The following is a 25,668-nucleotide window of genomic DNA, read 5'->3' on the forward strand; positions in this document are numbered from 1 at the left end:
TGATTTCGGGGTTTTCTAAAGTAACTCGAGCTTGCTTCCGAAAACCACCAATTTGATGTACTGCAACTGTAGCCTTACCACGAGTTTGACATTGACATATTCGCTAACGTCTTATGCATCTAAATGTAACTTTTTATGCATCTCGCTAAGAAAGTTACACACATGCCAGCGAATATATCAATGTCAAACTCGTGGTAAGCTGGTAAGGCTACTGATCGGGGGTTAGGGTTAGGAGTTAAGGGGTCAGAGATTAACGGGTCGGGAAATGGCGGTTGAAGGGTTGCTGGTTCAGGATCGAGGGGTTTCTGGATCAGGGGTTGATGTGCTGTGAGGTTGAGTGATCGGGGGGCTGAGGGATTGGGTCAGTGGCGGGGCGGGCGGATGGATTTAGTTGACAGGAATTATAATTTCCCAGACGGACTCGAGACAATTCCTGGTTCAGGGTCGAGGGGTTCCTGGATCAGGGGTTGATGCGCTGTGAGGTTAAGTGATCGGGGCGTTGAGGGATTGGGCCAGTGGCGGGGCGGAGGATGGATTTAGTGTAGTAGTGACAGGAATTATAATTTCCCAGACGGACTCGAGAAAATTCCTGATTACATACATATTTATTAAAGTAATAGGTACACGAATTTAGTGTTAAACATGATCTTGTTTTTCATTCATGCGTCGCGCTCTTAACAATGCGTTAAAACTAAAAATGGAAAAATAAAAACTTTTTACAAAAAAAAGCAAACCGACTTCAAAAAGGATGAAATAAAATATTATCCTTTTTGAAGTCTATGCGTTACTAACTGATATGTTTGAAGTCGGTGCCAAGCCAAGTAGTAACAATACCAGTCAAAATAATCAGCTTTATAGCTATAAATCCCATTTGAACTGCACTAATAACTATTACAAATGTGTAAGTAATTTTGTCTGCCTCTTTGTCGCCTTTTCATGGCTAAACAACTGAACCGCTTTAGGTGAAATTTGGCAAGAAGGTAAATTTCTTAAATTGTTTTATATTTTGAAATGTAGTCCTCTGGATAAGGGACGGGAAATAACTCAGTCCCAATCTCACACTTGCGTGCTATAGACTGTTCGAGCATTAGTAAGAAATGCTCTTTAAATAATACGACGAAAAAAAATGCATTTGATTTCCACTAATGTGCCGACAAACATGGTACAGACTGCGCCAAGAAGGTTTGATCGTGTGTTCTTAGATACAATCGACGTCAAAGATATATTTACACTTTTGCACCTTACTCCTTTGTAATAAGGCGAAAACTGTAAACATAATTTTAACGTCGACTGTACCTACAGAAAGTACGTTCATTGTCGTCGTGTAAGGCAATCCAACGTAGGTACATCCTTATCGAATCGCACCAAAATCATGGTATGCTTCAAAATTTGGCTTGGCATCGACTTCAAACATATCAGTTGGTAACGCATAGACTTCAAAAAGGATAATATTTTATTTCATCCTTTTTGAAGTCGGTTTGCTTTTTTTTGTAAAAAGTTTTTATATTTCATGCATTAATCGAGCAAATAATGAATTAATGATGAAAATTGGTACACAGACGTGGGGGCCGATTATTGAATTTCGAGCGTTCGATTTCGTCACTCGAAAATCGGTGGAAAACAGCGAAATGCTAATTTTTGAAATACGAGCGATAGAAGTTGGGAATCGAGTGGTATTGACCACTCGTTTTCAATTCTATTAGTAGAATTTAAATGCCGGGTACTGGAGATATTATTGAACGAAATACATGAAATCGAGCGGTCGAAATTCAAAAATCGGCCCCCTGTTCCGGAAATTCCGTAAGGATGGAAGTTGTATGAATGAGTAATGAAAGTAAATAAATTGTTTAGTAAATTTTGTTTTTATGGGATTTTAGTGAAATACGCGTTAATTTTGCCCACTAATTGATTTCATTCCGGAGCTTACTTTTGTACGGCCATAATACGATGCCGATCTAAATATTGTTTTACAACCATTCTCCTTTTTTTGGTAAGGTAACAATACTCTATCTGCATTCAATAAGATGAATTATTGCGTAAATATTACAAGAAGTATGTACATCGAACAAAACGATCCATAACGCAATACGGTACGCGTGCATTTAAATTTAAACCCAATACCAAAGGAGATTCGTTCCAAAGCCGCATGCTTACGGATTTTCTCCAGGCTGATGTCAGGAAATTGTGATCTTTGCAATGCAATTGAGTTTTATTATTCAATTTAATATTATGCCCTACTACGTCGAGCGCTTTAAATTTAATTATTTGGGGACATAATAGCGAAGGCGTAGAGTAGATAGAAACGGGATTTCGCGCATACCTATTAGGATTTTCGTAACTTTGTTACACGATTCATTCCTAAAGTAGAAACACAGATAAGTTTAAGGTTAAGTAGTAACAAGCAACCATTATGTAAGTAGTAATAAAATGTTGATATAATTACAGACGTCGTTAGTGCCTAAAAGTAAATTTATTCGATAGATACTTAATGAATACAAAGTGCTGATACGAGAGACATCTACTTACATGGCATTCTAAATGCGATACGGATAATATAATAAAATAAAATTGCGATGCGAATTCGTGAGAAAATTTAAATAAATAACTTTTCTGTTTGCACATAAAAAGAAATATATTGCGGCACAATGAATGTTGGGGGGTAGAGTGGGGTAGTGGGGACAGACAGGCGGACGAGAGACGCTGTCGGAGGAGGGGGAGGGTGGCGGCGCGGCGGGCGGGGGGCGCAGGGGGTGACCCACTTTAACGGGACAAGTAATATTACTTTTTACTTTTAGGTAACTATTTCATATTTTATCGCGATTAATATTACTACATACGAATACATAACTTTTCCTATTTGGCTAAATTGCTATGACTCCAGACCAGACATAAATCTAATACGGCAAGTAATGGGTTTACTACGTTAGGGTCTAACCAGGAGAAGCAAACAACGTTCAATTTCAACAAATCTATGCATAAATGAACACCAAGCAGAACCTTATATTACATGTTTATTGTACGAGTAGGTATATATCACTACATTATGTATTTCACAGTATTAATAATAAATATAGGTTTTGTTTTGTACATTTAATACTGAATTTGACACATCATTTGATTATTTTATTTATTCATTTGCGTATGTATCACTTATCACTACACCTTTATAAAACAAAGTTCCCCGCCGCGTCTCTCTGTACGTATCAACTCAAAAACTACTGACCGGATTTTCATTCGCTTTTCACTTATCAATAGAGTGATTCTTGAGGAATGTTTAGTTATATAATTTGTTAAGATTTTGTGTAACCCGTGCGAAGCCGGGCGAGTGATATCAATAAAGTGATTTTTGAGGAATGTTTAGTTATATAATTTGTTAAGATTTTGTGTAACCCGTGCGAAGCCGGGCGAGTGATATCAATAAAGTGATTTTTGAGGAATGTTTAGTTATATAATTTGTTAAGATTTTGTGTAACCCGTGCGAAGCCGGGCGAGTGATATCAATAAAGTGATTTTTGAGGAATGTTTAGTTATATAATTTGTTAAGATTTTGTGTAACCCGTGCGAAGCCGGGCGAGTGATATCAATAAAGTGATTTTTGAGGAATGTTTAGTTATATAATTTGTTAAGATTTTGTGTAACCCGTGCGAAGCCGGGCGAGTGATATCAATAAAGTGATTTTTGAGGAATGTTTAGTTATATAATTTGTTAAGATTTTGTGTAACCCGTGCGAAGCCGGGCGAGTGATATCAATAAAGTGATTTTTGAGGAATGTTTAGTTATATAATTTGTTAAGATTTTGTGTAACCCGTGCGAAGCCGGGCGAATGATATCAATAAAGTGATTTTTGAGGAATGTTTAGTTATATAATTTGTTAAGATTTTGTGTAACCCGTGCGAAGCCGGGCGAATGATATCAATAAAGTGATTTTTGAGGAATGTTTAGTTATATAATTTGTTAAGATTTTGTGTAACCCGTGCGAAGCCGGGCGAATGATATCAATAAAGTGATTTTTGAGGAATGTTTAGTTATATAATTTGTTAAGATTTTGTGTAACCCGTGCGAAGCCGGGCGAGTGATATCAATAAAGTGATTTTTGAGGAATGTTTAGTTATATAATTTGTTAAGATTTTGTGTAACCCGTGCGAAGCCGGGCGAGTGATATCAATAAAGTGATTTTTGAGGAATGTTTAGTTATATAATTTGTTAAGATTTTGTGTAACCCGTGCGAAGCCGGGCGAGTGATATCAATAAAGTGATTTTTGAGGAATGTTTAGTTATATAATTTGTTAAGATTTTGTGTAACCCGTGCGAAGCCGGGCGAATGATATCAATAAAGTCATTTTTGAGGAATGTTTAGTTATATAATTTGTTAAGATTTTGTGTAACCCGTGCGAAGCCGGGCGAATGATATCAATAAAGTGATTTTTGAGGAATGTTTAGTTATATAATTTGTTAAGATTTTGTGTAACCCGTGCGAAGCCGGGCGAGTGATATCAATAAAGTGATTTTTGAGGAATGTTTAGTTATATAATTTGTTAAGGTTTTGTGTAACCCGTGCGAAGCCGGGCGAGTGATATCAATAAAGTGATTTTTGAGGAATGTTTAGTTATATAATTTGTTAAGATTTTGTGTAACCCGTGCGAAGCCGGGCGAGTCGCTGGTTGTAAATATGCCAGGTATGCTACACATTACATATACAAAACAAAACCAATCCATAAATATGTAGGTTGTTTGGGTAGCTAACTCTGCACTGACTTCGTGAGAAAGTGTGGCAGTGCCATAATAAACTCCATATTTTACGTTATTATTTCAAAGTCTGTGCAGAGTTAGCTTGGTCCGATCGTCGGCACAACTATGAAATAATTGATCAATATCATGCTGAGCAACTCATAGATGGATAAAATAAAAAAACGATTAAAGCTTATACATATTAAAAATTAAGCATTAAATTTGAACCTAAGAATAACTTCAACGATGCTCTTTCTAGGGTCCCAGCATATTCATTTCTCTGTCGTTCGATTCAGGTTTTTTTTTATTAAGGCCATTTTACTCTCTAGCTACCTAGACTTTGTATCCGATCAACGGCGGTAATGATTTTAATCAAATATCTGTTTACTTACTTACTTACTCCGTTGGCTCAGCGACCCAAAATGAGACTTGGCCTCCGACACAAGACAGCGCCACTTTTCTCGGTCCTGTGCGACCTCTCGCCAATTGCTGACTCGAAGTTCGCGCAGGTCCGCCTCCACCATGTCGCACCAGCGATATCTGGGGCGTCCGATAGGACGTCTTCCTGCTGGACGGCCCAGGTATGCTCTTTTCACGTTCCGATCTTCATCCATTCTCTCAAGGTGGCCCAACCAACGGAGTCTGTGAGCTTTAGTCTCTCCCATGATGTTAGGTTCAGCCACTAGGTTTTCGATTTCACGGTTCGTAAGGACTGACCAGCTTCCGTCCGGTCTTTTTTTTGGGCCCAGAATCTTACGGAGGATCTTCCTCTCGGCTACTAGCAGCATGTTTTCTTCCTTGAGTGTCAGTGTCCACGCTTCGCATCCGTAGGTTAGAATTGGGCGAATCACGGTCTTATAGATTCGGATTTTGGCGCGTCTACTTAGGAGCTTGGACACTAACACCTTATGAAGGGCTGCACTGCATCGCAAGGTATTCTGGATCCTGATATTGACATCCTCGTCACGATTGTTGGTGTCTGTAACGGTGCAGCCTAAGTATTTCAATTTTGACAGTCCTTTGTACTTTATATCTCCTACATTTAGATTTTGGGGTGGAGCGCGGGTATTTTTATAGCGTCGCATGTGGAGATACTCGGTCTTTTCGTGTGAAATACTCAGGCCGACCTTTTTAGCTTCTGTTGCCAGAACACTGACGCTTTGCCGCACTTCGTCTACAGATGCTCCAAGCAGGGCTAGATCATCCGCGTAGCCGATCACCTTATGACTCCCATTTAGCTCTATTCCCCCTTCCTGTGACAGAACTTTTTCTAGGATGTACTCCAGAACCAAATTAAAGAGCATGGGTGACAATGCATCGCCCTGTTTCAGCCCCGTAATCACCGCGAATTCATCCGTCAGTTCTCCGTCGACTTGGACCAACATTTTGCTCTCCTTCGTGGCGACTTCAATCATGCTTACCAGTTTTTGGGAATTCTGAAGTATTTTAAGATATTAAAAAGACTGTTCCGGTCAATACTGTCATAGGCTTTGGAAAAATCCACGAACACCGAGTGAATACTCTGGGCATACTCCCACCTTTTCTCCATCAACTGTTTATCTGTTTAACAGATATAAATAAATAGTGTGGCCATTAAATATTTATTTATATGTACTTTATTAGGCACACAAAAATAGTATCCATGACATGCCTCGTCCGATTAAAAAAAGCCCTCAAACAAGTCTCGTTAAAAATTACCTATTCTAATAATTAAGCCCCGAACTGTTCCCTGCCTGGCCCAAACGTTCCAAATATGCTAGCTGGGTTCCCACCCTGAATAGCTAAAGATAATGTTGGACCAGATAAGAGGCACCCCGGGGGTCGCAGCCCCTATCCCTTAATCGACGCCCAATCTCCCTGACCAGCTCCTTGGCCTCGGCGCACCATGGCCCAGCCGTAAGGCCCCAGTAGGTACACAGTGGTCAGTGGTCAAGGATGGTCCATGACAAGCCATCGCCATTGTGAACAGGGGCAATGGTATACAATACTGGACGACTGGCCATCAGTTGTGTATCGTGGTGCGCAATCGGGGAGCTATCGGTTTTTTGACACTTCAAATGAATCGTATGGGAATCGTGGCGTAGCGTGGCCTGTGGTGTTCACACAGTCGTCCATGGCAGTGGCTTGGCATGGCCCATCGTTAGCAACTGTGTACTGGGGGCTTATACACTGATCCAAGGTTGGCGTATTTACCGTGCCTCAGCCTCAGCCGCTGCACCTGCCTTCTTGCTCGTGTGAGTGACATGAGTGGGAGAGAAAGTACACACGCATATGGCACCCCACAGCAGGCTCCGGCATTTTGCCCAAGGGACCAGTGTATGACCGTCCGGTCTCTTGCCATCTGTAATCTGTACGGCTTAAATGCAGGGAGGCTCTAAAATGCAGGGTGTAGCCATTTGTAGTGACGGAATAACTTTAAAAATTATGTGGTAAAGAAATTCTAAGAATCGTCGAATTTAGCAGTTGTATATTCAAAAAGGTTAAATAGTCGGCAGAAAAATCGTCGAGAAAGTTATAAAAATAAATACCATTACCACCCTGAATTATGAAATTCTTTTATTTTTGTGTAAAGGGATCAAAGTTCTTAAAACTAACTTTTTGTTTGCCAATGCTTTGCCACTTCTAGCCCTCGGGGTGTAGCCCTCAGGAGATCTTCCTCAGTGCACAATGCACATCGTTGAGCACAGAGAACACTGTCGCAGGATGTATCACCTTATCGCCCAATTCCATATCTCAGAAGATTATATTTTGACCGACCAACTCCCGTCCTAAGTCTGTTCATCTGTTGAGAGCTTTCCATACTGCCCACTTTTCCTTTCCCCCTGGAGGCAGGTGTTCCGCAGCTGGTATTAGTAGCGATGTGTCGCTGAGTTGCAAGTTCCATAACTTGATGCGAGCCTCCTGGGGAGTTTGCTGCTGGTGAGCTGAATTTGTAACGAAACTCTTCCGGTACTTTAGCCTGGCAGTAACTGAAATTATGTATTATGAAATTTTAGATTACACTAAAAACACCTTCTTCCAAATAAAACAAAAACTGTAGCAATCGGTTTAAATTAATAAAGAAATATCCCTGAAAAAACAACATACATACAGGTCGCGCATATTTGTTAGCTAATTCGCCGATACATGGCGCTGGGGGCCGATTTTTGAATTTCGACCGCTCGATTTCGTGTATTTCGTTCAATAATATCTCCACTACTAGGCATTTAAATTCTACTAATAGAATTGATCGAGTGGTCAATACCACTAGATTCCAAATTTCGATCGCTTGTTTTTCAAAAATTAGCATTTCGCCGTTTTCCACCGATTTTCGAGTGACGAAATCGAGCGATCGAAATTCAAAAATCGGTCCCCTGTACGAGTACACAGTTTTGCTTAGTATTAGTACCTATACTTCTAGTCAAAAGTCTTTAAGTTACATGTATCATGTATTACCTCATGTTACTACATGAGATTCTTAGTTGAAGGTTACCTGCCTCTTTATCGCTCGAATATGCAAGAGTGATAGAGAGGTTAGATAACGAAATTTCAATTTTCTTTTTTCGCGGTAGACCCCCAGATTGTGATGGATTGTGGTAGTGGCGCCCCCTACGCAGACTTTCGCGTAATATTCCCCTATAAGGATGATTAAGGAATTATAACTTATTTCATAAATAGGTACCAATTTTTCTGTTGGTACGTTCTGCTGGGCGAACATTGGTAGAGTTTTCGTCAAGTAAATAGACTGATGCAAGAGGCATGTCTATTTTTGTCTATAGAAATTTAGTGAGAAATTAATAGTTTTCAGTTTAGTCAGAAAATTACGTCAGTATTATTACCTATTAAATATCAGGTTAAGATTTATTCACATTTAGCGACTAGCATCGCAGGGTTGAAAATTATATGCCAATTAAAGTTTATTTTCCGAGCTGCTAACTTAAAATAAGATACTCGTAAAATATCGGTTGGCCTCGTAGCAAATTTAAAATTGTTGTTCCTATCTTTGCTTCTTTCTGATGCAGATATCATTCATCGTAAATAAACATAATGGTTATGGATGGTTATTTAAGTGGCTATCATATGTGTTTGATGTATTTTTTATTGCGAAAGGTGGGAAACCCTTGGGCAGTTAAAGGGTCGAGTCTTAGCTAAGCTGAATATATGAAATAGAAATGCAAATAAAACATTATTTTACTGCGTGAATAATGTATATGTTTAGATTATTATTCACAACGACGGGACTTAATCGCGTAAAATTAAGTTTTAAATTTACCTCCGATGTTTCGAGGACGGCGTTGTCCTTCGAGACACTCACGGGTTAAGTCCCGTAGTTGTGAATATATAATATATTATAATAATGAGTAAAAAGTGAAAGTTTAAATCAATTTGATAAAGAATACAATAATTTTCTTGATTAAATCTCAACATAAGTTTGTAGGCGAAACACTTTTTAAAAACGAATTTCGTCCACATTTTAGCTGTTCGCAGGACCACAAATAAGTAGATATTTAACCGTACCTACTGGCAAATCTAATCCAAGATTTGTTGAGATAACCGGAAAAATCTTCATTAACGTTATCCTTAGAATTGTTCACTACAAACCTGATTCTCTGTAACAAAACCGGGTACGTCCGGATGTGACTTCCGGAGTTTCCGGACATCATGATGTTTCGGTTTTTTTGGTGTAGGTAATAATTAAATTTTATACAAGCCACTGGCTGGGGTGGGAAACTGGAGCGAAATGTGGCTATCTATGACTGAAATCGAGTGCTTATATATAGGCTACATCATATCGTTTTTTCAAGCTTTTAATCAATTTGCAATGTTTGTATGTATGTTCGGGTTAAATCTTGCAAGAAAAATTAGACCCACTTCCTATTATTTGTTTAAGCTGAAACTTCACACACATGTGTAAGTTGGGTGCCAATGCGATATTATGGTACAGTCAAGTGTAAAAATATGGGTAGTTACATATAATACTTACTCAAAAATATGTCCTTGGCTGCTTTAGTTAATTTGCTGACATTAAGAGCTATGGAACATATTTTTGAGTATGATGTTTGCTCAGGGGCGTATTTTGAAATTCGGCGCCCCGGGCCAATACGTTTCGCCGCCCCAGAAGTCAAAGAAGAAAAACAAAAGGCAATTCGGCAGGGGCGCCATACGGCCCATACGCCGCCCCTGGCGGATTGGCGCCCCGGGCCATGGCCCGGATGGCCCTAGGGTAAATACGTCCCTGTGTTTGCTCCCATATTTTTACACTTGACTGTACCATCCAGCTGATCTGATGATGAACACAGGAGGTGGCCATTGGAACTGTAATAAAACAACGTAACCTAATTGTGTTTGGGTTTGTTAGAATTGTCTTTGAGGAAAAGTTGTCAGCGATAAAAGCTAGTATCAAAAATGATATATTTGACAAAAAAACTTATTTGTTAGGGTTACGTGCTTCAAAAGGAAAAACGGTACACTTGGGATCACTTTGTTGTCCGTCCGTCCGTCTCTCCGGCCGTCTGTCTGTCAAGACCCTTTATCTCGGGAACGAGTGAAGGTATCGAGATGAAATTAAAACCATATACTCAAATCTACAACCCCTTGAAGCTGTAAAAAACTACAAGTACAGGGAAAAAGCCGAAAACTATTTTGTAAAAAAAAATATATTTGTACGGAACCCTCGGTGGGCCAGTCCGACTCTCACTAGACCGGTTTTTATGATATAGGAGGCGAACGAGCAGACGAATCGCCTGATGGTAAGCGATTACGGTCGCCCATGGACACTCGCAACACCAGAGGGGTTGTAAGTGCGTTGTACTCTTTTATTGAAGGTTTGAAGGTTGTATCGGTTTGTAAATACCGCAGGTGACAGTTCATTCCACAGCGAGGCTCGAAATCGGTTTTTTCTTTATACAAAAAATACCGGTATTACGTTCTTTTTCCTTCTTTGGTTTATTATTTCATTTTTGATGAGTCAATCTAATAATACGAAGTCGTTACCTAAATACATGATTCAGTCCTATGGAAAGAGCATAAAATAATTAAAAAAAAAATATTGGGCTATTTTGGGATTTAAAAAAAAAACCGGTTCCGAGCCCTGTTCTACGGTTTTACTGTTAGGTAAATAGGTTAATACAAACAGCTAGTGGCTCAGTAAATGCATAACAGTCTTATATTCTTTTTATTATTCTTTCCAGTTTTTAATTATGGGCTATTTTAATCGAAAAAAGCTTATAAAATGTAGGTTTGTTTTCTTTACATGACCGGAGTAAGGTGACTGAAGTTCAAACCTACACCTGGCGCTGTCGTGGCTCATTTGTGTGTGTCTGTCACAAATAACAACACAATTTCGGTCCTGAACCTGTGTCTGCCGGTAACCTGGAGTTACCATGGTTACCAGTACAATTTGACACTGGGTTAACGGTTTAACCGCTTAACCCCGGGTTAGTGGGATGGTGAAAGTGGCCCTGAGTAACGGAAAAAGGTGGTATTTGAAAACAATGTTCATGTGTAATACAATTAATAGATCATTTTGTGTTTTTGACAGGTAACCCTATCAGCTTGGTTAAATATGCTTTGGTGCCGGATGTTCGCCTCCGTAGGTTGCATTTCTAAACCGATTCCCGTAAAATTTTGTGAGTAGGATAGTTTTTTTTTGTTTCGTCGAATTAGTTTTTAGGCTTTTTTTTTTCAAAATAATGGTCCCATACGGGTTCGCGAAGTTTACAGCTCACCGAACCACTATAGTAGACCCAAACCAAACAACCGACCGGGTTCATATCTCTATCTCTCTCACCGTACCTTCGTCTACGCGAGCGCGAATGAGACGTTTTACGACCCCGGTCGTCTGTTTGGTTTGGGTCTACTATAATTAATACTTGTTCCATATGTTAATAATAACTGTATAGTAACTAACCAAGAAATAAAACCCTTACTTCTCTGATTTCATTAATAACATTATTGGAAGATTTGGCGTCTCAACAAAACCAACAGAAATAGGTAGATCATTGACACCATCTAACCAATCATAGTTGATGCGGTTCCATATTCTACGAAACATACTTTGCTTAAAAATGCTTGAGCAATTTCAGGAATGAAACGAAGACGAGTGCTCGTTTATAAGCGTGATTTAACAACTCCGGCATATTGATTTTTACGTCGCCTCGGGCCCGCCTCCTCCCCGCGGGAAGAGTTGCACGGGGGTAATGCTAAAATGCTTGTTCCCCTATTTGAGAGTACATGCCGCGGGGACGTTCAACTACGTCTTCGCGAATTTTCTTTTCCTAACAAGGATTCATTTAATCATTTATGTTGGCATTAGATTTAGACAAGTTAGGCTCTGAAGCTGAGACTGTCTGACTGCCAAGCCGGACACCCTCAAAGGCTTGCGCTACGGCCAAATACAAAACGTGTCCCACGTGTACTCATATGCAGAAATGGCCGTACAGCGTTGCGGGGTTCCCGCTTTTATTACAACTAGAACATGCCAACTTGTGATTGATTTGAAGTAGGTAATGGTTAAATTGGTTAATCCTGGGATGTTTGTTTGTGTTATGAATATTAATTTGAAATATAAATACTTATACATTAACATTATAATTATTGCATATCAGACAACTTGTCTTAACAAGGCAAGGTTGATAACTACTCAGGAGGATTTGGGTTTTGCTGATGATAACTGTATGTTTTTCTTACTTCAATATCATTAACACTTTTTTCCAGTTTACTTATCGTGAACAGTTTACGTAAGATTTACGACCGGATGCGTCTTCATTCAAACGTGAATGTGACACACTTTCTATCGTAGTTACATTCTTATCTCTCGCTTATTGTGTTTTTAACAACTGGTTTACTAGCAATTTTTCATGTTTTATTTCAATCACCCACTTGTCGAGTTGTAAAGGGAAAAATGTGTTAATTGCCTTTTGCCTTACGTTCATATCTACATATGTACTTGTGATATGTGTAATGGACGTAATGGTGTATCCAAAGTATTATAATAAACGTATGTAGACAGGTTTTTAAACGAATAGGAACAGTAAAAAACGTGAAATCGATGAATTTAAAAATTCAGATAATATAAAATTTATAAAACATTAACTCGTTTATTTACCCAAACAAATAAATGTCATAAACCGGAAGGAAAACGGGGAAAAACTGTGAGCACGCGGTTGGTAGTCCCCGCGAGTTTGTTCAGCCCCACCCGCGCACTTTTCAGTGGGCCGCCCCGCCGCACCCTCCGCTGCACCCCATGTGTTATTCTCCGGCCCGCGCGGGACGCTCCTTCATCCAACTCCAATTTACAACTGAAAAAATTCTAACAAACATTTCCTAAATTAAATTTAATATGGGATTTTAAGTCACTCGCTACCATAAGGGATGGTACAATCCAATTAAACCACTTATTTCAGTAAATGTTATCATAACCGGTTCATTATTCTAAAGTAGGTTATGAAATATTTTTGAATATTGTATTAAGTATTAATTAACGGGTTTTATTTAATGGTAGGCAAATATAGGGTGTAACTAAAACCGGTGATGAACTAGTGATAGATTTCAATATACCTATCAGATAGTTATCTTAAATGTAGTAGTTAAATTAATGTAGGTAGTTAAAAAAACATTGATTACGTAAACGACAGTACGTCGTACGAAAATGTATCCAGAGAGAAATTTAGTTTGTAATAACAACGAGGGGCGCCACCCCAACCCTACTGAGTTTGAAATGGAAAGCTTTTAAGAGCTTTTTGTTTTGTAATTAATTATGTTTTTTATTTACATTCCTTTACAATGTTCGTGATTTATGTTATGATGAAATTAATTAAATAAGGCATTTTAGATGGTAATATTGGAATAACATTTTATTGAACGACATTTTTTATCCTTTATTCTGCTTTGCAATAAAAGATCCCTTTTGTGTAGATATTCGTATTATTACTTAACAACTTACTTTAGCCGATGTAAGTAAATAAAATCCTTCTGTATCACTTTATAATCTTAGGCCCACTTGCACCATTCCACTAACTTGGGGTTAACCGGTTAAACCTGGAGTTGCCATGGTTACCCATACAAATTGGCACTATTATGTTAACTGTTTAACCGCTTAGCCCCGGGTTAGTGCGATGGTGCAAGTGGGCCTTAATCAGATATTGTCTTTTCTACTTTTAAGTCATGTAAGATTTAGAACTGTCAACCTTTTGTGGAAGAGCGGTAGTCTCTTAATATAGGTATCCTGAATACTTAAAAAGAGGCACCAGCAGCATGGATACTGAAATGTTACTTAAATTTTATTTCATTTATTTGTTATTGTATTAAGCTACATGGACCGCTTGCAACAATAATAAACAATGTCATTTCCCAGATTGAGGAAAAACGCCGAACCCTAAAAACTTCAATAAAATATGGGGAAGGCAAGAGCGAGAGAAGGAGACAGCAATAGTTCAGACAACATGAAACTTTGTCTGCGATCGCTTGTTAGGTAGGTATATAAGTTCGTTTGCTCTAACCTAATTTGTACTTTTTGTTTTAAGACCGAGTACTACTTCTTTATAGCTATTAACTAAGAATTATGATAACTAAATATCATAGTTTGTTTGCTTCTTAGACTACATCAGGCATTATGGAAAATCTATAGTTTTATTTACAATATGTGGTTTTATGTTTCTAGGAGTAAATTAGCTGTAGGTCGATGTATGCTAGAAGGACAAAGTAAGAAAATAAATCGAAGTAGTTTTCAGAGAAATAGAAATGAAATATCACAAAATAACTCAAAGCCTTTGGAAGCTTTAGGAAGCGACTTAGTAAGCCTAGAACGGACGCTTCATTTCCGTGTTAAAAACTATCCTGTATGTCCTTGCCTGGAACTCAAATTATCTCTATACCAAATCGGTTCAGCGATTTACGCGAATTACGCGAATTAGTACGCGTGAAGAGGCAACAGACAGACAGATTAAACCTGAACACTGAGGTTACGCACATTTTGTTTCCTCGAACCGAAATATCGAGAATTGATCTCTCGATATATGTATAGGTAGGTATCTGGTAGGTATATTATTCTCACAAGGAAAAATAAACTCTACATTTTACATTATTTTAATATTACACAAATATGTATCCCTATAAAATGTACTACAATGTAAAGACAATCCAAAATATTATAACTCTCTGAACACAATAAGCTATAATAGCATACATTTCCATACATCAAAGCTCTTATGGGCTAACTAAAGGTTTTAAATTGTTTCTCGATGTTAATAAATTTTAAACAGATAAACCTGTACATCTCGAGCTCGCGTCTTAAAAAACGAGTATTGTGAGTAGAATCCAGACGAAAAAAGTAGTCGCGCAACATTTCACAAGGCACAACGGCCCGCAGTCGCATTGTGCGCCTTAACAATATCCACGAGACGCAGACGACGCAACACAACAAACAGAACGCCAACCAACGTCATTTCAACAAATCAAATACCCGGCCAAACAATCTCAAACCGACTATTTCAGCCAATTCCAATTTTATGCCCTGCGCTGGATGTAATATGCAACCGGATGAGAGAAGTATTTTCATACTGGGAGGCTACCGCGAACATCGAATTTTGAAGACCGTCTATTTTTGTCTCTGTCTTGGAATATTATTATAAATAAACAAAAATGGAGAGTACTTAACTTACACGAGTTTCGATATTCTAAGTTCGTAGTAGGTGTGACATTCAAAGCCTGTGTGCAATTTTAACGTATTTTATACACACACACTCTCTCACACCCAAACAACATATTTTAACGGCTTTTATCATTTTTATAAAATGGTCCTTGACCCGTCAGCCCGTCACTGATAATGTCTCCTGCCATCTTCATTTTGTCCAGTCGCCTTTTCCGGCAAATGATTTTATTTCCTGTTTCCCTCTACTTATAGGAACCTGTCCTGACCAACCCAGAAATCTCAAAAAAAATTTACCGTCACATAGAAAATGGACCAGTCAATATGTATGTAACAGCAAAATTTTTTTTCGCGGTTTCGGGGTTGGTTCCATCGTAAAAGTTGCTCAGTATAATCCCAAAACCTCCATGGCAACGGAAATGCAGTTTTTTTTTAGCCATCATGTATAGTAGGTACTCTTCCGAGAATATTTTGAAATCGATATTTGGTCTGGTGATATTTCATAAGCGGTGTGGTCGTAACGGCGAAACTAAAAATCCTTTTCCTATCATTTTACTAAGCGACACTCTAGTAGAATGCTAGCTTAAACGCGCTCATATCCTTTAACAGCCGGGTAAAAAAAATGACTATATTAGTGGCAGTATCTATAACTATGTTATACTTATGTTATGTATCACTACACCTTATAAAACAAAGCCCCCCGCCGCGTCTGTCTGTTTGTGGGTTTGTACGATCGCGATAAACTCAAAAACTACTGTACGGATTTTTATGCGGTTTTAAATTTTTCACTTATCAATAATATGTTTACCCGTGCGAAGCCAGGGCGGGTCGCTAGTTAATAATATCAAAGACATATGTAACTTCGTCTAAGACGAATAAAGTCTAAGGAAAAAACGTGCCTCGGAATTCAAGTGAAAGTCATTCTCGAATGGATCTATATCTGAATCCCTAAAATCTTTTCTCCTATCTTTGCATTCCCTAATATTGTTTGTCATAATGATCAGATGTCCTAACGCGCGTATTCCCTAATTTTGGTTTCCCTATTATCGAATGGGCGATTTTTTTTTGTCCTAATATCTTTTTCCCTAATGACACTTTCCATATTGAGTATTTATCCTAATGTTATGTAGCATAATTCTTTTTTTGCCTAATTATTGTTAGGCCTAAAAATTATATATCCTAAACATCATGTTACCTAATTTCACTTAGCCTATCGTTGCTTGACCTAACACTCGTATGCCCTAATTTTGATTTCCCTATTGCGTTTCGTTTTTACAATGGTCGCAGTTCTAACCTAACCTAACCCACTTTTGTGGCAGCAGTTCGTTTTTGCGAGGATCACAGTTCTAACCTAACCTAACCCACTTTTGTGGCAACATTTCGTTTTTACAATGGTCGCAGTTCTAACCTAACCTAACCCACTTTTGTGGCAGCAGTTCGTTTTTGCGAGGGTCACGGTTCTAACCTAACCTAACCCCCTTTTGTGGCAACAGTTCGTTACCATTCATTATGGAAAGTAATTGTTATGATAATTAATCAATAGGAAAAGTAACTGTTATGACGATTGATCATTAGGGTAATAGCCATTAGGTCAAAACAGTTAGAACATGTTATTTTATGCCAAACATTGTTAGGGATTTCGAAGAATATGGTAAAAAACATTAGGGATCTTGATAGTTATGGTACAAATGCTTAGGGCAAATGAGTCTTAGGCTAACCATTACATTATGGAAAATAATCGTTATGACAATTGATCGTTAGGGCATGTGCCCATTAGGACAAACCAGTTAGGGCAAGTGACTTTAGGACAAACGTTGTTAGGGATTCAGAATGACACCCTTCTCGAATAGATGGCGCACACACCTTTAGCCTATCCTCGGCTAGATGGCGTGACGACACCGTTTCATATTTAACAATTTTAACACATAGATATCAGTGAATGAACATGGATCAAAATGATATAAAAATAATAAAATCATTTATCCATATATATACATTTTTTGATAACTTTATACGTTTTCATTTTGAGTTTTAGTCGTGTGTCGATAGATGGCAGTAAATTTACAGTGACTACAAAATTTACAATGACAGGACCCCTCTATACTATCTATTCTTTTTGATAATATATAGCTTTTTCAATATAAATTTGCATTTAATTTCGTACTAAAATAAAATCATTAATCCGTCTTAAGAAAGAATCGTTTGAAATGGGCTTCGAAGAGCCGGCCGCGTAGCCAAAATGCCAATCGCTTACGCTCCGTAGCGATCGAAACGCAACTGTCACTATCGCACTAATATGGAAAAGTGATAGAGAGACACAAAGCGTTTCGTTGTCGATGCGATAGCGATTGTAACCTTGGCTAGGCCCGCTGTTTCGAAATTTCTCCTAAAGTTTTCTTAGTTAATCGCCAGGCTCAGAAAATATATTTGCATTACATATTAGTTAGAGTTAGACCAAGCTAAGCTGGCAGCGATTTTGATAGCCCAGACTGTGCAAGTGTTATTTAAACATCAACATTTCATAGAAGTTTGACGTTTAAAATAACTTAAATAACACTTGCACAGCCTGGGCTATCAAAATCGCTGCCAACTTAGCTTGGTGTAACTCTATAAATTTTATTTCATTAAATATTAGACATATTTATTATAACATATCGTTCTATTGCTAGTCGAACTAGCGGTCCAGATAGTTGTTTTTCCTTAAGAAAAATTTGTAAACAATTTTATTTATGGGGAAAATATGTTTCGAATGTTCATCAATCAAGGGAGTCAAGGGCTCGGTCACAGCAAGACAGCCACAGCCGCGGTCTCCGGGAGGGGTCACAAACAGGTTATGACCCCGACAAGTTACTTGTCCGAGACTCCGAACGTGACCACTGAGAATGGCCCCTGGAGGCTGGGAGCTCCCCGGGACGGGAACACTTGTAGCGCGGGCCCCGCGGGGCAGGGAGGCTCCGCCGGCCCTGCCGCAGCGCGCACTCTGTCCTGTCCCGAACCAGGATAATATAAAATAATATTTTGATGTCGTGTGACTCTTTGAGTTTCACATGTTTCGACAGAGCAAATAGTTTTGTCAGTTGATACGTCGAACCAATTTTTAATAGTACAGGTTATTTAACATTATAGTTTTTTATTCAAATAGCTTATATGCATGTAGCTTAAAAAAAAAAATTATATGACATTTTTTACACAAATTAACTAAGCCCCACAGTAAGCTCAAAAAGGCTGTGTTGTGGGTACTCAGACAACGATGTATGTAATATATAATAAATACTTAAATACATAGTAAACAACCATGACTCAGGAACAAATATCTGTGTTCATCACACAAATAAATGCCCTTACCAGGATTTGTCCCCGGGACCATCGGCTTCATAGGCAGGGTCACTAGTCACTACTCACTAGGCCAGACCGGTCGTCCACACCTGTAGGTTTTTAATATTTGAAGCATACATACTTTCATCATTTAAGTAAGATGCAGGGCGAAATATCTTCCATGTTTTACATTATTAACTAGAGTGCCATATATGTCCAGATCGCGAAAAATATGTGTTGTGTGTGACCCTAGTTAATAATGTAAAACATGGAAGATAATTTGATTAGTTTAAATTACCCCGCAGTCTAAATTGTCCCCCTGCACCTTATATATGTTAAAAAATCTGAGTAAACAGAGTTTTTGGACGGGGTTATTTTTCTTAGTTTAGGCGGAACCTGTCATCGATTCCATGAATTTACATACTTCAATTGGATTACAGTGCCCCGTTAATTATTTGTTTGGCCACTTTTTCCATCGTACGCAAACGAATATATTTCTACCATTACCACATAATACTCCATTGTTCTTCAGTTCGTTGATATTTCTCCAACATTTTCAACGGTTGGACGCTACTTAGTACTACACGTGTCTAGCGATCCATGAATACCATATATTGTTTGTTACAGTTCGTGCCGGTATCATAGCGGCGCTAATAGTACTCTACTATTTTATGATTTAATTATATTTGAAGAAGGTACCTCACCTTTGTTGTGACTTATGACTACTTAACGAAATATATCAATAATATCAAAATGTATCTCCTAAGCCGTGCGTTGTAGCGCAAAAATAATCAAATTATTGTTCCCCTTTACCCCACGCACTGAATAACCTATCACATTAAGACACGAACCAATCATCAAAATATTTTTATTTCATTGCAAGTTTGATACAAATCTCGGCGAGAAACGGGGTTGCCGGCCGCGTATCCCTATCTACATATATCTACTTGGCCTGCAATCCTTCGTTTCCCGGCCTCTATAGTAATGTACTATTATTGTACCTGTACAAGTGTCATTATGTATTTTTCCCAAGCTTATCAGGCCAATTCGAACGTACACTAACATCAGAATGATATTCGAATCATGTTATTTGGTGAGTGCGTCTGGATCACGCCAATGCATGGACAAGTACGAACGAAGTGCACTATACCTATGTAACTAAATAAAATGATTCAGATATCATTCTCATGTTCGTCTACGGCACATCTCGGGACTCGCATAATGACACACTTGCAATAAAATTCACATACATAGGTATTATGCACGATGATGTCGATGATTTTATAAAACGGTATCCTTTCAAAATGTTTGTCTTTAACTGTTTTTCACGCCACTGTTCGGAAATGTGGCAATAGATGGTCTAAAACCAAGCTGGAAAGTAGGCAATAGCTGTAGCACCTGGACCACCACTACTACAATGTTTCATTGTTATCATCATCTGTCATTGGTGACGGTTCGCTACAGCAATGAGTATCATTTAAAACATAAAAAAAACCGGACAAGTGCGAGTCAGACTCGCCCACCGAGGGTTCCGTACTTTTTAGTATTTGTTGTTATAGCGGCAACAGAAATACATCATCTGTGAAAATTTCAACTGCCTAGCTATCACGGTTCATGAGATACAGCCTGGTGACAGACGGACGGACGGACGGACGGACAGCGGAGTCTTAGTAATAGCGTCCCGTTTTTACCCTTTGGGTACGGAACCCTAAAAATCAATAAAAGGTCTTTTTTGGCGGAACCTTTTCCTTCAAAAATAAAATTAGGTTATTTATAGGACCAATTTCTTGTTTAAAAAAAAAGAAATGTCAAAACCATTCAGTTAATTTTTTTTAGCAAATATCCATTCAGTTCACGCTTAAGGCGTTTTTTACCTTTGTACCTGTTTGTGGTTTTTTTTAGCAAAAACGCTTCTAAGTTTAGAGTCGGTTTGAAGCAAATAACAGAAAAACGCCTCTTAAAAGTGATAAAAAAGTAAAAAAGGCGGGATCTGGTAATACTTACTGATTTGGATAGTGTAAATTGTGTTTGACTAAAAAATACAAGAAACACGTATCTACGCTCGCTATAAAAATGAGTTCTTCTAGTGAAGAAAATGATATTCTTACGCTGACGCCTACCGAAATTCAAGAGACAGCACATGCAGTGGCTAGTAATTTGCTACCAGAGAAATCACGGGCTAGTGTACTGTGGGTAGGCACACGGCGTGATGAGTGTACTTATAGTTATGCAAATGTTTTCTTATTTCCTCGCAGTAGTCGTGAAAAGCACTATGTAATGCCTCGGCCGGAAACGCTAAAGATGGACTCGTATTATTTGAGGTCCTCCACTAACGTGTCGGCCCTCAAACGCACTCGTCCATCTTTTAGCGGTTTTCCGTCCTCTTCTACAATGTACTATTGTTCTTAAGGACACATTCATGAATAATTAAGGGGATATTGTATTCTAAAAAATGATAAAAGCTTTAAATAAATTAAGAAAGAAATGTTGGAAACAATTGTTATTTAAAAACGAGGTTATTATACCAACCTAAATGTATTATTTGTATACAACCCGACTGCACCACACTACCATTGTCTGCCGCTGATTTATTTGAGAAACCCTTTGCATCGATTTGGTTAATTTTTCTTTTTATATGGTTCAGTAATGAGAGAGGAGAGGACAAAGGCTGTTCTGTTTGTTTTACTCTCATACAGCCCTATTGAATGTTTGTATCTGAGATGAAACTGGCGATTCATCTTAATACGAATAAATAACGTAAAATGTTTTAAGGCGGATTGGTTTCATCTTATACCTAACTGAGTATCTAAGGATTTGGTATCGAAAATATCGATACTAATAATGAATACTGCAAAATATGAATATTTTATTATTATTCTTCAAATTGTTTTCTTTTATAATTTCTTAAGGCGCGGTGTGTAGTAAAATGCGCTTTTTTGTCACCATATTTACAGACTTTTACAAGGATTTCATGCATTATTTTCTAGTATGTATAACTTCAGTCCTTGAACTACGTTATTGCTTGTCAGAAACACGACGGCTCATTATTTTCTCGATAGAATCTTAAGTTGAAAACATGCCTAACACTGTCTTTATTTACTTATGTTAGAAGTACTACGACGAAAATGTATATGAAACTTACTTCAGTCGATAGCTTTTAAGTAAATTTTCATTATTGCTTGTCCTTTTATCGATACGTTAATTTTTTCATTCATCATTTGATGAATTCAACATTTTGCCTACTAAATTACATCCTACGCGGCAATACCTTGCGCCCATTCCTCACGCCAGTACGCCCGTGACCACTGTCAGCGTCGGACCTATGCTAGTTTAGCGGACGTTTCATAAAATGGGTAATCACAGTATAAATATGCAAATATGTTATACACACAATGTTTTTCAACATACTTGCGAAGAAAAGCAAAATAATTCTTAAATACGGTGACATTTCAGACATTCGTCCGTCATATTGTCATTTTATAGCAAGTTGGGCAGCAAAGGCACACACCCATCTAACCAATCCGGAATTCAGTCACGATTGATAAATTGTGTAAACATATTTTAAAAGGCTATAAAATTAATCAAATTGAATAATTTTTAAACATAGATATACAGGATTCAAATATTTTAGACTGGTCATATTTTTCATAAAATCGATTTCAATTGGCAAATCGTATTACTTTTTGGCAACCGGGTTTTTTAACCTAATTAGACCCCGCTGAATCCGAATTTGCTGGTTGCTTGATCGAATTCTTGACCGGAAGTGAGATATTTAATATTAAAGGACCCTTTTTTTAGTTTTTCGTAAATAACTCTTAAACGGTGGCCAATATCAAAAAATGTTATAAAACGTTAATAATCTACACAAAATTTTGTACCAAAAAGATTCAGTACACTTTTCGCAGGGATCAATATTCAAAAAGACAAAGCAGCGGGTAAGTTAATTATAATCAACTTTAAAGTCCCTTTTTAGTTTTTTGTAAATAACTCGTAAACGGTGTCCCATAGCAAAATAGGTTTTAATTAATAAATAATTTACATAAAATTTTCTCCAAATACATCTTGAACTTTTTTTCTCTAAGATCAAATTTAAAACGATATTAAAGGAAGAAAGTTAATTACAATCAGTTCACAGGTCACTTTTTTTTTAGTTTTTTGTAAATAACTCGTAAACGGTGGCCCGTTGCAAAAAAATATTATACATAAATATTGAACATAAAATTGTCCACAAAAAAGGTTCTTTACACTTTTGCGCTACGATCAATATTTAAAGAGGTATTAAAGGGGGTAAGTTAATTAGAATCAATTTCCAGGTCCCTATTTTTAGGTTTTCGTAAATGATTCGTAAAATAAGGCTTATAGCAAAATAAGTTCTTAATGTTCTTGTAAATAAATAATCGGCATACAATTTTCTACGAAAAACATAACACTTTTCTCTAGGATCAATATTTGAAACGACGAAACGTTTTCTTAAATCAACTTTTTATCTCTTTGTTAACTTTAACAACCCTAAAGTATTGATCGTAACGTAAAAATAAAAAGATCCAAATTTGTAGGAAATTTTATGTTAAAACTTTTGTTATTGTTTTGTACCTATGCGATTCGTACAGATATTCGAGATATGAGCAAAAATATGAAAAAACAACCTTCACCCCCCTCCCCCCTACACCCTCAGCACACCCGCTAAGCTCGAGGACATTAAGTATGGTTATCTGGACACCACAAGGTATAACTGTGCCAATTTTCAAAATTATACGAATTATTTCCGCAGATTTTTTTTATTTTCTTGAGTTATTAACTAACTCGAATGTCGAAGTAGAAGTGTTTTTTGTCATTACAATCTTTAAATGCTTGACTTTTACTCGTCAATTCAAAATTAGAAAAATAGTAAGTAATTACAGTTAGAGTTATAAATTGTTATAATTCTTTTTGTGAAGATAGCTAAATTATCTTAGCTTTGCTAGTATTCTTCCTTATTTTTACTACCTACTTGCCCGAAATTGACTGCTAGAGTTAGACCAAGTCTGCAATTTGCTAATAAATCTTATTCAATATTAATTGCCGGAAAAAATCCCGGAACTGACAATTCAGAATACCGATGTCGTCAGAATAAGGACGTAGACGTGCTGCGCGGGAATGGTGCGGTGCGCCGCGCGGGGCGCCCGCCTGCCCGTTCTACCACGCGTCTGCTTCACCCCCTTGAAAACGTAAAACTCGAGTATAAGAGCGCCTTAAAGTCATGAGGGTGCTGCTCATTGCTGTTTACACGGTGTGCTTAAAGCGCGGCCTACATGGAGCTTATATTAAGGAAATATTTAAATTTATTTGCATGGAATTTCCTGCAGATGGTTTTGGCCGCATTGACCTTTTATGTATAAAAAAATAAAAATAAAAAACAAAAATTATACATAAATAAAAAAGGAAAAAATAAAATAAAAAACAAAAACAAAACCAAAATGACTTAATTTTATTTCTTTAAAAACAAAAGGGAACCGCCTTCAAAAACCAACTCACTGAAAAGCATTAAATAATTTTTATATACCCCACCCCTATCCTTATCCATTCCTTATCCCGTCCTAAAGCAAAATTCTGCCAAAAAGTAATTAATACCCAATAATAAGCAAATTAATAACCATCCGGGTAATTACTTAGTTTTTGAAGGCGGTGCCAAACCAACAACAACATACTTTGCTGCCAAACAGACAAAATAGGAGTAGTTAGTAGTGCAAGAACTAAATTAATGAGTAAACTATGTATATCTCTTTTATGCAAGTACTTAAATGGAGCGTTCTTCGTTGTCTAAAATTTTGGTTCTCTAACATTTTGGTTTGGCACCGCCTTCAAAAACTAAGTAATTACCCGGATGGTTATTAATTTGCTTATTATTGGGTATTAATTACTTTTTGGCAGAATTTTGCTTTATGACGGGATAAGGAATGGATAAGGATAGGGGTGGGGTATATAAAAAATATTTAATGCTTTTCAGTGGGTTGGTTTTTGAAGGCGGTTCCCTTTTTTTAAAAAAGAAATAAAATTAAGTTATTTTGGTTTTGTTTTTGTTTTTTTTATTTTATTTTTTCCTTTTTTATTTATTTATTATTTTTGTTTTTTATTTTATTTTTGTTTTGTATTTTATTTTTATTTTTTCCTTTTTTATTTATGCTTTATTTTTTACATTTTAGTGACAGGTACTTTATTTATTGTAGGTTTTGAGCTAAATATTAGTTTGTTTATACTTAGATCGGCTCTCCATTTAGGTTTGAGCTAGTACTAGTGTTGGCGATGGTTAGGTATCCTATCGGATAATCGCGACGAAACTTTGACGTTTCGGTGTTAAACGATATGTAAATAGTTAAGTAGGTATAGGTAATATGTTTGCCTGTAACTTAGTTTGCCTAGGGTTAAAATCAATATCTCTCAATACATATTATAAAATAAAACAAAGTCCTCCACCTCGTCTGTCTGTATGTTCGCGATAAACTCAAAAACGACTGAAAGGATTTTTACGCGGCTTTCACTTTTCAATAAAGTGATTCTTGAGAAAGATTTACGTGTATAATTTGTAAATTAGTTGAACTACCCATGCAGATCCAGGGCGTATATTATATATCTGCCCAAATTGATTAAGATTTATAAAGAAAATGTTAACTCTCAAAAGACTCGACAAGATACGAGTATAGGCATGTAAATGATAGACCTTACTCCCACTCCCACTCCTAACCGCACTCCCACTACCACGCCCACTACCACTTCTACCCGCACTCGCACTGTTGTCTCGTACTTCCACTCCCACCATTTGATCTATCTAATCTAAACACGAAATTTCATTTAAATCGGTCTCAGCAAATTAAATTTGACGACATACCGATAGCAGCGCCACCTATCGGGTCCAAGTGGTACCATCCATGTATACTAAAACCTTCTCCAGAATTTAACAAATACTTTTCCGAAAACCGCTTCAAAATCAGTTTAGCCTTACGCGAGATAATCGCGAACAA

This window comes from Cydia splendana, chromosome 8, assembly GCF_910591565.1.
Source record: "Cydia splendana chromosome 8, ilCydSple1.2, whole genome shotgun sequence".
In the NCBI taxonomy this organism is placed as follows: domain Eukaryota; kingdom Metazoa; phylum Arthropoda; class Insecta; order Lepidoptera; family Tortricidae; genus Cydia; species Cydia splendana.